This window comes from Parasteatoda tepidariorum, chromosome 1 (assembly GCF_982258835.1).
Source record: "Parasteatoda tepidariorum strain Cologne lab strain chromosome 1, Ptep-v5.0, whole genome shotgun sequence".
In the NCBI taxonomy this organism is placed as follows: domain Eukaryota; kingdom Metazoa; phylum Arthropoda; class Arachnida; order Araneae; family Theridiidae; genus Parasteatoda; species Parasteatoda tepidariorum.
In genome coordinates, this window is record NC_141755.1 from 54,870,549 (window position 1) to 54,885,423 (window position 14,875).

Genomic DNA, 14,875 nt, shown 5'->3' on the forward strand with positions numbered 1-14,875 from the left:
AGTTGAAATAAAGTTGCATTTTTTATACCTCATAAATACCTCTTTTGTTACAAGTGTAAAAAAAACAACCTCGTATACCTTAAAAATCACCTTATCAGTCTGGATGATTTGAAGTGAATTTAAAACAACCTCAAAATAAGCTTAGGTATAAATAAAATGACTTCATATACCTCAATAAATACCCCACTCTCGTTAGTTGAAATAAGGTAAAAAATTTTATGCCTCAAAAATACCTCTTTTGTTGCAAGTGTAAGAAAATAAACCTGGTATACCTTAAAAATCACCTTATCAGTCTGGATGATTTGAAGTGAATTTTAAACAACCTCAAAACAAGCTGAAGTATAAGTAAATCAACCTCGTACACCTTAATTATAACCTTTACAAGGTATAATTTTTATTGCTGTTTTCTCTGCAACCTTAAATATACCTCAAATATACCTCAAAACAACCTTAATACCTCAAAAATACCTCAAATCAACCTTAAATATACCTTAAATTTTCGTAAGGGCTTGTTTTCTTGTGACTTTCACGAAAAATTGTATTTAGTGAGAATGGCCTAAAAATATGGTTGCCGAGATCTTTGGAGATGCTAAGAGATCGCCAAGTCAACTACAAGCTTCACGGCAAATCCTTACGTGAAATTGGGAGAGTAAATTTGGAAACGTTGACAGCTACGCTTGAACTTCAGACAGCATCATTTTGCATGCGAACAAAAGTGAATAGGTAAATTTTAAAGCGAATAAGAAAATTACGAAAACATTTTTACATTGTTACTTATTTATAATTCTGTTCATTACAATAAAATGTTACTGATAAGCTTTTCATTATTTAATAAATCAACTTATACTTTTAGAAATTCAAATTTCACTTCAATCGGCTTGTTAGGTTGTTATAAATATCGATTTTCGTATGTAAGATAACCTTTAAGAAACATATTTGTGTAAGCTGTAGCGGTTATTGGCAATTAATCGAGAGAAAAAAACATCAGTGTACGATATATTTGGTAGTAGCAATTAACCTTAAAAAAACATCAGTATGGAGATCAGTATACGATAAATCAGTTGATGAAATCCATTGATTAAACCGATTATTAATTATAACCATATTCCCCGCACTAATATTTTCCTAAATCTTTTGTAAGAAAAAAGTACAAAATGAGCAACAAAAAATTAGCTTAACTGTAAATCTTATCCCAACAATAATATATATATATATACACATATATATACACCGAAGAGCCTTTACATTATGACCACCCTGCTAATAATATGTAGGAGCACTTTTAGCCCTCAAAACTGCTAGCATCCGTCGCGGCATTGAGTCCACAAGGTGCTGATAGGTAGTCTGAGGTATCTGGTATCAAGCGCTCACCAACTGCCCATACAGCAAATTTCGTCCTAAAGACATCCCAAAACATTCCGAACACTCCTGGAACAGTCATATCCGTAAAGTGTCAGAAGAAAGAATTTCGTAGGATGTCACAAATAGACAGCAATATGACAGGCCTTTCAAAGGAGTGTTTTAGGAGTCTTGTAGGATCATCGTTCAGCGCATGCGTGTTAACTTCAACTTTGCCGTTAATGTTATTTCTTTTATCCAGTGACAAGAGCAATTCTGCTAGTGAAATCTAAACAATAAGGTATTTATAAGCTCAAATATCTTATTAGTTTCTTTTTTGTTTATCTTTCTTTTTTTTATAATCTATTTATATATTTGATTTATAAAAGGTGTCTACACACCGAACGCAACAGTGATGCGAAACACGATTTTTCCCCTCTGTTGCAGTGTGTCTGTTGCAAGTGATTGCATGTACCTTCACACCGCATGCGACAACAAACCTGTTTCCTGGCTAGCGTATGCGCACTTTTCTTCTGTATCTAGTTTTTGTTCCACAGCTCATTTTATCGTTATTTTTTGTATTTAAAAAATTATTTTATACATATGAATTACTTTTTATATTTATATTATTTTTTATATTTATATTACTTTATGATTTCAGTACAAGATGCTTCATAAATTGTCGAAATAAACTTTGCGTCACATTTTTGCAAATATTGTATCAATAATTTATACGAAATTATTTATTTTTTATAATTTTTGTCTTATAATTTTGTCTACTAATTTTTAATACTTAACTAATCTTTTTATGGGAAAAAAATGCATTTTTTCAGTATAAATTTTTCCGACTATAACACGTATTTTTATTTTGTTAAATAAACTAAATTGCCGGAATACTAAATAATTCAAATTAAAAAAGTTAGGGAAAATGAAAAATAGAAATTATTTTATTATCAAAAGGTCATGTTAGGAAAAAAAAATTTTTTTTCAGAACATTGTTGAGAACAATATTTTGAATATTACAAATATATCAAGTTTGCAACTTAACATTTTATATAGACGTGATAAAAATGAATTTATTTCCATATGCAAATGCTTCAATATAGTTTTTTCTTACATTCGCAAGTTGATAGGAATTTATGAGGAATATACTAATAGTAGAAAAGATTTATACTATTAATTTTTCGCAATTAATTCAAAATACTTTTAGAGAATTAAAGAAAAGTACCTATTCAATGCATTTTTCATAATTAACAAAACGCACTAAAATAGCTTAAACCTAAGTGAGATTAGCAGATTAATCCCACTTTAGAATTTTAAAAATTTATCTCAGGAATTTATGAAATTAGAAACACTGTTTCTAAATCAAGACCTATCAATATATATTTTTAATCAATGTTCTTAAAAATTTATATTATTTTATATATATTTAATAAAAATTTCAACGAAGATTTTTATAAATAAGAACATTTAAAGTACATTTTTGTAATAAAAATGTCTTTTAATGTCTTTCAAATATATTCAAATATTTTATCTAAACATAAGTCACTATGCTCTGAATGACGTTAACATTAAAATCATACGTGATTTCATCGTATTTTCCCTTTGAGATTAGAAATATATAGGAATCGGATTGAATCTCTGAGAGTCTGCAACAGCGACGAAAATTGAACTCCATCCAATTCTTGAAACCAGTGCGACGGCGATCGCTGGTTGTTGCAACAGAGGGAGGATGAAAGAAGTGCGCATGCGCGAAGTCATTGCAACATGCGATTTGTTGCTGCTGCAGTCGGTATGGAGACTCCTTAAGTGTACTTGAACCCCGTCATTATCTTTAATATCTCATTAGCAATGTTTACATACATTACTAAATGTTTAAATGCGTGGTTTATTTAATTTTTCATAATTATTGAGGAAGTTTTACTTTTATTATTTCGTGAGGCAAATTTTTATCGGGGATATTATCATAACTACGGCAAGTTGGCGGAGAGTCACCGAAGAAGGAAGATAACGTTTCAGTCGGAGGAAACCAGTTTTCATATGCGCTTGTCATTTGCGCATCTTTCCACTCATTGGCTCCAATCTCCTGACTACTCCTTGAAACTTATCAGCTAAAATATGTCAGTTATAAAGTAACCGGTTCCGATTCCCCGTTCTTTAATAACGTGTACAAAATCTAGGTTCTTGAATAACGTGTGCGAAGTAACGGTGTAATGAAATTACTTCAATAGTTTGCAATTTCAGAAACTAATTTTATTTTATACGAGTCAAAAAGTGCAAATGTTTATAGTGTCACTAAAAATGATAAAAAATATAAAATGATATAAATACAAGAAATTTTTCACAAAAAATTTACATTTTTACACAAATAATAATAAATTATTGGTAACTTAGGAAATTGGTCTAAGAAAGCAATCCATAGATTTAAAATAATTTAAACTTTGAAAGTTACAGATGACTATTTTGATTCAACGAAGTAATATATAGAAGTTATTGTACATAATTTTAATTACTTAATAGATACTTATAAAATTAGTTGAAGTGCTATGACGCAACAGTTTCTTAGTCTTTCTTTTGAATCAGATTTTAATTACCTGCAATTCATTATTTATGAAATGACAGTGTATTTATATACTAAGGCAATAGAACTTTAACCAATATATTTGCTCTTTAATATTTATGCTATTTTTAACGAAATTTACTTAATCAATCATGATTATATCTTTAAAGAAACTTAAGTCGAATTGTTGAGATGCAATATCAGTTAACTGTCGGTAATATCGACTTTCATTTCACTTAACATTTATTTAAATTATTAAAAACATTTGTATTCTCGTAAAAATTTTGTTTCTGTGCATATTACTAATATGAGTCACATTGCCTAGATTTCAAGAATAAACTCCTAATTTAATAAATAAATAAAAAGTATAATCGTAAATGGCATAAAAAGAAACGGTTCTTCTTGCTACAGTTCTATTCAGCAATATAGATGTTGTTGAAAATTAAATCAAATCAAATCGGAAATAATTTTTTTTTTTTTTTTTTGACGAAGTTATGTCTGCGAGATTGGAAAAATAAAATTGTTTTGAGAAAACACCGAAGCCTATCAATGCTATGCATCAGATCAATGTAAAAGTACTTGTATTTCTAATTTAACTGAGGCTTCTCTGCACTGCAAACTACTATGCTGTTTGACAAATATTTTCTAGAGTGATATACAATTAAAAGCTAAAAACTGTAAAATTCTTGGTATCTTGCCAACATTTTAATATTATCACAATAAGAGGTACAAAGAAAAGTTTCATTTGAACTTTTTAATCATTTACATGGTGTGGAAAAAATCCTTAAATCAAATTTTCACAAAACAAATAATTATACCAATATGCGACTATATAAAAATAATTTTAAAACTTGGCTACCACGGGAAGAAATTTTCCCCTAAAAAGTAGAAAATTAGTATTTCTGAATTCACTGTCTTACATCTATAAAATATAACTTCATAAAAGAATTTAAATTTCACCTAAGAGTTTCAAATAAAATTAACTATGAATGATTTACTTAAACTTATTAATTAACCTCACAAATATAATCCCCAATATCATAATATTTAATTTTTATCCTACATCAAACTTGTGGAAAAATTCCCAGAATAATTATATTTATTTCAATGAATATTTTTAATATTATTTTTAAGGAAAGTAAAAGTTGCATTTAATAAAAAATTAATAATAAATAAAATAAGTCAAGTACATAGAGTCGTAATCATCAAAATTTCCAAAACATCAATATTGTTTTAAATGTCATCAGAAAGTCAATATTGTGACTAGCGTTATTTCTGCATAAAATACCAGAAAAGATTATCTCTTACATTTTTGGACAAAAGTTATTTTTGAAACATCTTGTAGCATTAAAGAAATTTTAACAATATAACATTTTTTAAATGAAAACTAATACATCGTTTAAAAAGTAAATAAATGTAAATTAAATAAATAAATAAAACTTCCATAAGGATACAAACATAATTTAGGGCCAAGTAGTATTAAGAGTAAAAAATGGCATTGGAAATTAAGAGAAGTGAAAATTTGAAATTTTATTTATTGTCAAGCTAACGGAGCTGTAAGTCACTCATGTACGTATGAGACAGATTAAGAAAATTTAATTCAGTTATTCAAGCATCAAAGATACATACGATTTCTGTTATTGTCTTTTAGTTGTAAGATAAATTTTTTAATTGAAATTTTGAGCTATTTCCGACGCAAACCTGCTAACATACACAAAACTAAAACGAGAAAAATAAATTAAAGATAAAAATACGTTTTTTAAGTTAGAAAAAAAGTAATAGAAAATTTACAGCGACGAAAAATTATTTTCGCCTCTCTCATAATTTACTTCTATTACCATCGTAAATTCCCTTATATTTTTCGAAATTTAGGCTCCCGAAGTTTTTGTTTGATGTCTGACAAAACTGATATTATTTACTTCTTCTCAATCTAATTGAAAATGCTTTTTAAATAAAAATTATTCGTTATTATATATAGAATTAAGACAATTTTAGTGAATCCATTCAAGAAAATAAATGTTCTTCTAGTATTAAAATAATTTATTTAAAAATGCGAGGTTATAGCATTATTTTTTTTTTTTTTTCATTTGCACTTGTTCATCGTATAGGGTATAACAAAAAATAAATTACATAAATCGTCATTAATCACCAATACGCAATCACGCACAAAACGGAAATGCAAAAAAAGTTAGTAATTACCGATGTATGTATTTTTTTTTCTTTTTTTACTAATATTCATTGCTTTTCTCGTTGATTTTACTTTATTAGTGAGAAAATTTATTATGAGTATTTTTAAGTGAGAAAATGTACGTTTTAACCATCACGAAAATTTTACATATTTTTCGTTTTTTAAAGCTATGTTTTTGATTTCTAATTTTTTTTCCTTTGTAGGACCTCTAGAAGCATTATAAGCACTTTGAAGGAAGTAGCAGCATCTTGTTTCATACTAGCGAAATTTTTGTCCTTCGTACGGGGTTAAAAATAAATAAATAAAACTGTACTGAAGAACACTACGAAATCAAGCCAAAACTGAAAGACAAAGCATATACAAATTATCAAGTTCAAATAATTTAAAGTTTTTTTTTTTTATTTATTTCTTTAATGTAATTCTTCTGTTGACCTTCCCAGTGGTTTAACGTTATTAGAATAAGCATAACTGCAAGCTGTGCAGAATTTAAGTTTACCGGGATCTTAAACTATTGTAGGTAGTGGGGCTCTTATATATTTAACTCCATTTTCAATATACCAAGAAGCGAATTGTTATTTTTTTATTGTTAGTCATTAAACATGAAATTGCCTTATTTGAAAAAAAGTATTTAAAAATATTACTTGGTTGACGAAAATATTATATATTATAATGACTATTAAAAGAATCACAAGGGTTACTACTGTCAGAGATCAACTTTGTTTTCCTGCTCAGAAGCTATAAGATATAGAAATTTCAAGTTATGATAGGCGTGTAGACAAATTTACAGTGAGAACAAAAGTTTAAAAAAATTAACATTTGGTGATTAGTTCGAAAGTTATTAAGAGTTGAACTTAGCAAAAAGTACTATGCGCTGCAGGCTAGTAAAATTGAATTACAGACTTAAAACGTGACATTTTTATATATGAACTTAATAAAAGATTTTATGTGCTTTTTTTTATTTTATAACTGTCGTTGAACAGCCGACCTAACTTAATGGGTTTAAGACTACTAATGTTCAACTCCGTAGCCTTGAAATTTTGAACCCAATCCAGAAGACAAGGAAACTCCTGGATCGAGTATTGGGAGAAATTTGCCTTCGTGGAGGACTTTTTGATGGAGCTAACCCGCATTTGCGATACATGGAGAGGAAGACCACGAGAACCTCCCACGGTTAGCCTGACGGCAAGAGGACTCTAACCACTGAGGATATTTCATGTCAGCACTGTGGTCGGTGCAAGCCGGATGCGGAATTCGTATCGACTGGGATTCGAACCCGGTTCGCCCGATTGGAAGGCGAACGCTCTATCCCCTGAGCCATCGCGGCTCTATGTGCTTTTATTGGTGAAAACATATATCTATATATATAAATAAAATTTTGCTTCAAATAATTTCACTTTCTCAAGATATATGCTTTAAGAGCTCGCGCTTGACTAGCTTGAATAACGTGACATTTTTATATACATGTACACATGACATTTTTATATTTAAAGAAGAGAGAGGAAAAAATTAGACGTTGTCACATTTAAATCTGAACATTTAAAGAAGAACCAGATAAATGAACCATTTTCGGAGCATCCATAACAGGGCTCATTCAGGGCTGGATTAAGACCTCTTGAGGCCCTAAGCACTGAAAATATTTTGGTGTCCATCTCTAACAATTAAAAATATATCTACTATTAAGTGACGAGTTAATTCAAAATAAAAAATCAAAATTTTTTTTAAGAAAATATTTATTCAAATTAAAACAAAAAAAAATTACATAATATAATCAATTGAAAACTTTGAAATTAATATTAAAAAAAATAATAACTTCTGTTTGTGTATATGTAATGTGCAAAAAAGTAAACACTTTGAATAACTTATGATCGAAAGTTTGAACTTTTATATACTAAGACTCAAAATACTTTAAATTAGAAAAACAGACACGTACTTTTTCTAAAAAAAGCATACCTTTTTATTTTCAATTTATTCGAATTCTTGACTCTCGAAATAAATAACCATATCTCGAGAATTTTTGAAACGAACTAAAAATTTTTTAGCACACAATAATAAAATTCATTTCAATTCATTAGTCAAATACAACTGAATTATTCAATTTTAAAAAAGTTATATATTTAACATTTTAATTTTTCAAGAACTATTCGACAGATTTCCTTCAAATTTTATAATCACCATTTAAATTAATATTCTTTAAAATTTAATTATTTATTCAAAATTGTTCCGACTATTAATAATAAATAATTTAAAAAAACAAACTATTTTTGACAGTGAATTATTTTTAGGTAAATGAATTTCATTATTAGATGCAAAAATTTTTCAATTCGTTTCAAAAGTTCTCGAGACATTGCGAAATGCAATTAAATGAAGGAGCCCAAACTTTCGACATAAAAAAAACTTTTGGGACCTTAATTTCCATATTGCGAATACCATCCATATTTTGAGGGACAAATATCCAAATTCAACAACAACATATCGATATATATCCATGTATATGAGCAATTCTACAATTAAACGCCAATTAGTCGCTATTTCTATATTAATTTTCTTCTTTTTTTTACCCTAAAAAAGCAAGAAAAAATCGTGAAAATGAAATTTTTTTCCTTGTTACATACTTTAAATGACAAAATACCAATTTCTAATTTTTCCCGATTTTTTCACTTTACTAACTTTGATTAAATTTTTTTATTTCTGTTTTTTATACTAAAATATAATCTTATAGTATGAAATCTCTATAATTACATTTTAGAGAAACATTATAATAATATTATATTTATGTAAAAATCGTTTTATCAGAAAAAATGACTCAGATAAATCTGCCAAATCAGATAAACAATGCGAAAGATGTAAACTAATCTAAGCACGAACGAAGTTGAAACAAAATACTGCAAGCTAAGGTGTAAAGTGTTTACCAAAATGTTTAATTTGTGTGTGTGTACGGGGGGGGGTGTAAATACGAGAAATTAGTTACTGATTACGTCTTAAATAATGTTATTGGTTACCCCCCCCCTTACACTCGAACATCCGGTCTTGAAAAGAAGACTATTTGAATTTTCTGAGTAACGAACCTTTTCTCTTTAAAAAAAAAAAAAAAAAAAAAAAAAAGGAAAGAAAGGAGAGGGAATGAGCAGGGCTAAAGAGAATAGTTGCCTGCTTAAAGATATCTGAGATGAAAGGATGTTCTCTGTTGTAAATCAATTGGTTACACTTGTCTTTAAAGTGGTTCTTATCATAAAATTTAGCTTTGTATTTCAACCCATATGTTGGAGACAATCACGATGGTCCTTTTCGGAGCCTTTGAATTCATGAAATCGAATGCTGGCAATATAACGCTTGTGTTGTTTTTCGAAGGGGTTTGTTACACACAGAAAGCAAAATCAGGTTAAATTGGACCACGTTTCCCAGTAGTCTTGTGCTTATAATAAAATAACAGGAACAACAATATTTTTCCCACTTGTTTATGAAGAATGACTAATTTTTATTTTAAGAAAAAGTTAAATGGACAATGGAAATAACTTAATCAACTATTTATTTATTTCAATTCGATATACACACGAGCTACAAGTAAAAATTAAGCACAACTATTAAATTTATTTTTAGTGCCAGAAATAATAATATTATTTCAATAATAGTTTTAATTGGCTCAAACTTAAATCATTGTCATTAAAGATTTTATTTATTAGTTATTAAACATATTTTTAAATTCAATTAGTAAAAATATCTTTCTTAAATTTACTATTTATTTTTAATTTGAAATTTTCAGTACTTTTCTTATTTCCTAATTAATTTTACAAATTTCGTTATAAGATGTACAAAATAAAGTTTACTTGCACTAAACCCAATTCAATAATTGAAAATTTGATTTTATTGTTACTTATTTCTTACATTTGATTTTAAAATTAAATTAGTTTTAATGGGCACTCTTTTTAAGGCGTTTTTCACCGTTTACGAACATCCGGTTCACATTGTGAATTGACATTGTATTTATACAAGACTATAAGAACTAAGGAACCTGTAATTCTTTCCTTATTAAAAAGCTAGCTTGCATTCATATTACATTTTATGTATTTTAAATCTTAAAATCTCATGTCGATATATAGATAAGAAAAATCATAAGTGATGCGAAGTATGTGGTCATATTTTCGCAAATTTATCTCTCTTCCACAACGAAATTTAGAAAAATGATACTTAAACACAGCTACTTTTTCTTAATTTAGTGAATAAAAAAATTATTTGACGTAAAATTTTGAAATAAATTTTTGCAAACAAAACCTTTACGTAACTTTATGACTTCTTTTTCCAGTTACAATGACAATGTAATTAAAAATATAGTATAATCAAATATTTTTTAAAAAATTTGCAGCACATAAAAACATGTACAAAAACTGCAAACCTGCACAACAGATTTTTTTTTCACATCAAAAATCACATTTTTTACATTATCAAATCATTGCATCAAAATTTTGTAAATCAAATATTTTAACATAAAAAAATCAAATTGTCGAAGTAATTACTTTGCTGCAACTGCGAAAAATATTCTGTAAACATGAACCGTAACAGTATGTTATAGAATCATAGTAATGGATAAATAAATAGAACTTTTATCGCATAGAAATTCACAACCTAATTTCATTATAAGACCAACAATTTTTGATACCTAACATCTTTCGTTTTTTTTTTTCTTTTATTATGTAAAATTTCGTACTTCTTAGAAATGCTTCTTATCTACTCTTAAAATGGAAACTCAAAATAATAAATTTATAAGTAATGTTTCGAGAAAAAAAAATATGTACTGCGAACATTAGCAAAGCAAAAACAATATATATGTTTTTTTTTTTACTATGAATTTGAATTGATCTGGGTATCTGAGATGAAACATACAATATTAAAAATAATGCCAGAAAGCAATCTTAAACATTGGTTACAGTAGAGATTATCATGGTCTAAATATATATATTAATAAAACTTTAAATTGCAAAAAAAAAAAAAAAAAAAAAAAATGGAAAATTTAAGAATGTTAGAGCAGTTTTGAAGTTTAGCTTTTTTATCAACTTGTTCCACTTATACGGTTTTAAAAAATCGAAAATGTGTTTAAAAAGGAAAATAAATTTATTCAGTTGATAGACAGAAGTAGTATTCATATTTTGAAGATATGATAAATTATAATAATTGTGGTGGGACGAATTTGTATGTATATTTTATTTAATATATTTTCCTTTTTATATTATTTACAAGAAAAGAAACAAACAATAAGATGAGAAATTTAGGTTTTCTTGGATCGCATGGTCCATATTTTTAACCATAAAAACTTCATAAATATTTACACAAAGACAACTTATTATATTATATAATTAAAAGAAAATTAGTAAAAAATAAAATACGCAAAAAAATGAAATGTAAAAAAAAATAAAGCAGGTGTTTAGAGAACTACAAGAATTGTCACTGTCACCCTTTCCTTCAATAAGCAATTAAACGTTCTTTCCGTCATTCCTTTTCTTCGAACCACACACGTAGTCATTTGATACCTTAAAAATAGCCGCCTTAGTTTAGGCTATGGGAAAATGGTCTTGGCAGTTTGAAATTGTCATTATCGTATTTATGGTCCTGGGATTTTTTGTCCTCTTTCTTTCTTTCTTTTTTTTAAATGTCGGATATCAACAGACCCATCACTTTGTTGGCTATCTATTCATAAATTGTCTAAAACAGGCAATTATCTCGAATTTCTAGGGGGAAATTTCTTTCAAGGGGAGCATTTCCTATTTTTTTTTTGTGACTTCATCAAAAATTTTTCTCTGATATACAATATAAATATACAATTATTCTAAATCTTCTCTCACAGTTTTATCCAGTCATTATTTAAATTAGCCATTTTCAGATCAGAATTTTTTTGATAAATATAAATACTCCATTTACTTTTATACCAGTGGCGGATCTAGCGGGGGATCATAGGAGTCATGACCCCCCCAAGGCATATACATCTAGGTAGGTCGGAAAATCAATTTTTTTCCATCTAATTATGTTCTTCACTGTTTCAAGATTCATAATCCAAAAGATTAAAACAAACAAAATAATTTTTGTTTTTGTGTTTGTTTTATTGAATAAAATGTTATTTATTCAATAAAATGTTTTATTCAAAACTCTTTACTAAATTACGAAATAACTTTTAGACGACTTCAGGGGAACCACCATTTTTTGTAATTCAAAAAAAAAAAATAATAATAATAAAAATAATAATGAAAAATAAATAAATAAAAAGAAGAAAGAGATTAGTTGGGGTGCACAACCTTTCTGATTGAAGGGCCTCATGCACAGCAAATTGACTAATGAAGGACCGCATTCTCAAGTGTTTCGACAAACATGTTGACAGCTATAGTAGGTAGTTCTAGGCACTAAATACTTTTTATCATTTAACACGTTGAATGCCATGGGGGTCACCAGAGACCGCGGAGCACATAATTCGAGTAAACACATAATTCAAGTAAATTTTTTATTGTTTTTATATTATTATCGTAACTAAAATGGTTTGAAAAAATTAATGCAATATAGAACACAAAAAAATAGTTTTATTTATATACTCAAAAATGGCAACTTGCTCCAGACAGCGAATAAATATTTTCAAGTGGAAGTTTATTTATTGTGATTCTTGGTTTAATAAACTCAATTTCGTAGATTTTTATCTTATTCATTGTGATTTCTAAGCAATTCGTAGGCTTATATAATTCACCATTTTTTTCAGATATGTCATGTTAAACCTTTTAAAAAACTAGCTAAGTTATTGCTATTAATTATGCACGGATTATTGCTGGCTTGAAAATTTAAAGAAGTATTACTAATGTCTAATATAGCCAGGGTTCGCCAAGTGGGCCCACCTTGAAAAAACCCACTTGGAATGATAAATGGGTTTTTTCAACAAAAAAAAAAATTTTTTTTTTACTAAAACTTATTGTTTCGCATTTATTTTTATAGAATTTATTGTACAGCATAAATTTGTCAAATAGAGTTACATGATTTATATGATTAAGTTTTTAATGTATTAGTAAAATAAAAGAAACTCGAATATTCACATAATTTTATAGCAGGTACTATTGAAAACTTCAAGTGGGTTTTTTCAAAAAGTAATATTTTAATAATATTAAATCAAATAAAAATTTAAATAATATAGTCTGAAAAGATCAATGTTTCAAATATAGTTGCATGCTTTATATATTAATAAACAGGTTATTATTATTATTTCATAAAAAAAAAGCTCTTAAAAAAAAAGCTAAACTTTTAATAAGAGAGCTTTTTAAAATTATCTAAAAATGAAATCATTTTCCTAGAGTTAATAATTTGAAAACAAATGGGACAAGTAACTGATACTCTTTATAACTATAAGTAGTTTCAATTTCACTTTCTATTAATCTTATTGTAAAAACATGTAAGACCATTAAATGTTTATTTCAGTTTTTTATTTAACTTAAGTCAGATGAAATTGTAGTTTTTACTGATTATAAATATTTACAGATTATAATTTTATAATAGGTAATATCCATATGTTTAATAAATATAGTAAATAAATGTGTGTGAAAACAAAAAGATTAATAAACTTGTTCCTTTTATATTACTGCATTTATATTTTATAATTCTTGAGTTAAAAAATTATGAAATGTAATGTACTTAACAATAAAGAAGATTCAAATATGTATTAGTGATAATGCGTTATTTAAACTTAATATAAAATATATATAACCAGGGTTCCCCAAGTGGGCCCACTTTGAAAAAACCCACTTGGTGGTTTTTTTTTTTTTTAATTTGGTTCAAAAAGAAGCATCTCCTAATACTATCATTGAACACATGGTTTAAGTTAACAAATATATTAGAAATGTGCATCAAGCACATGGATGGGCAAATGAAAAAAACTGCTTGATGACTAAACGATACTAGGTGAAATTCATATTGTGAGCGGGTAAAAACTTATGATAATAATTACCATAAATATGAAGAGATTGTTCTTGAACATCAAAATGAATCTAATAATAATATGTCAAAAATATTAAATAATGTTGCGCTTTACCAATAAACTATCAATTGGGAAAAAAAAGATATCAATTGTTTTTGAAGCTTTAAAAAAGCTTCAATCAGAAAACATTTCAATTTCAGAAGCTGTTGAAATATGAATTAGCTTACTATCGTGTAATGAATTAGAACCCCATAAACATTTTGTAAAAAAATTCAATCAGGCAGTTCAGCCACATCATTTATTAGCTTATGCATCCTGGATCCCGAAACAAGGGGACAATTTTTAAATGATGAACAAGACCAATTAGCAGAAAACTGTCTTTCTAAGCATCATCCAGAATTTCTGCCACGTGTTATGGCATTCAAAATTTCCGATCCTGAATAGGTAATATCCATATGTTCCAAAATCAATGATTATTCAACAGTTTTCATTAAAAAATAGTGGAAAATTAATAAAATTAGAATTAGAAAATTATTAAAAAAGAAAAAAAAAATAAGTAAATAAATAAAATTCCTAGCTTCCACAAAATTTCTGTCAATTCTTTTTTCTTTGCACTCAGCACCAGCATCCTCTGTCTCTATCAAAAGAAACTTTTCAACTTTCGGTTTGGTGCAGAGTAAACTTCGAAATTGATTAGGAATAGATAAAGCTACAAAACTCGTAAAAGTGTATAGAGAGAAATGTAGACACTTTGAATGTGTTGTATGATAATAATAATAAAGAAAAAAATTGAACTTTTTTTTAAGTTAACTCTTAACATCTGCTGACAATTTTTAACTATTTGGAGAAAGTT

The 14,875-nt window shown here is 27.4% G+C and overlaps 1 long non-coding RNA gene across 1 annotated transcript in view; it reads left to right on the forward strand.

The window, feature by feature from the left end:
• Window positions 1-1,361: 1,361 nt before the first annotated feature.
• The window catches only part of LOC147816456 (uncharacterized), a 28,041-nt gene continuing 14,527 nt past the window's right edge, over window positions 1,362-14,875 (forward strand). The window contains exon 1 of the long non-coding RNA XR_015433802.1: window positions 1,362-1,639. This is a non-coding gene — a long non-coding RNA (uncharacterized LOC147816456). The remainder of the gene's footprint in view (window positions 1,640-14,875) is intronic.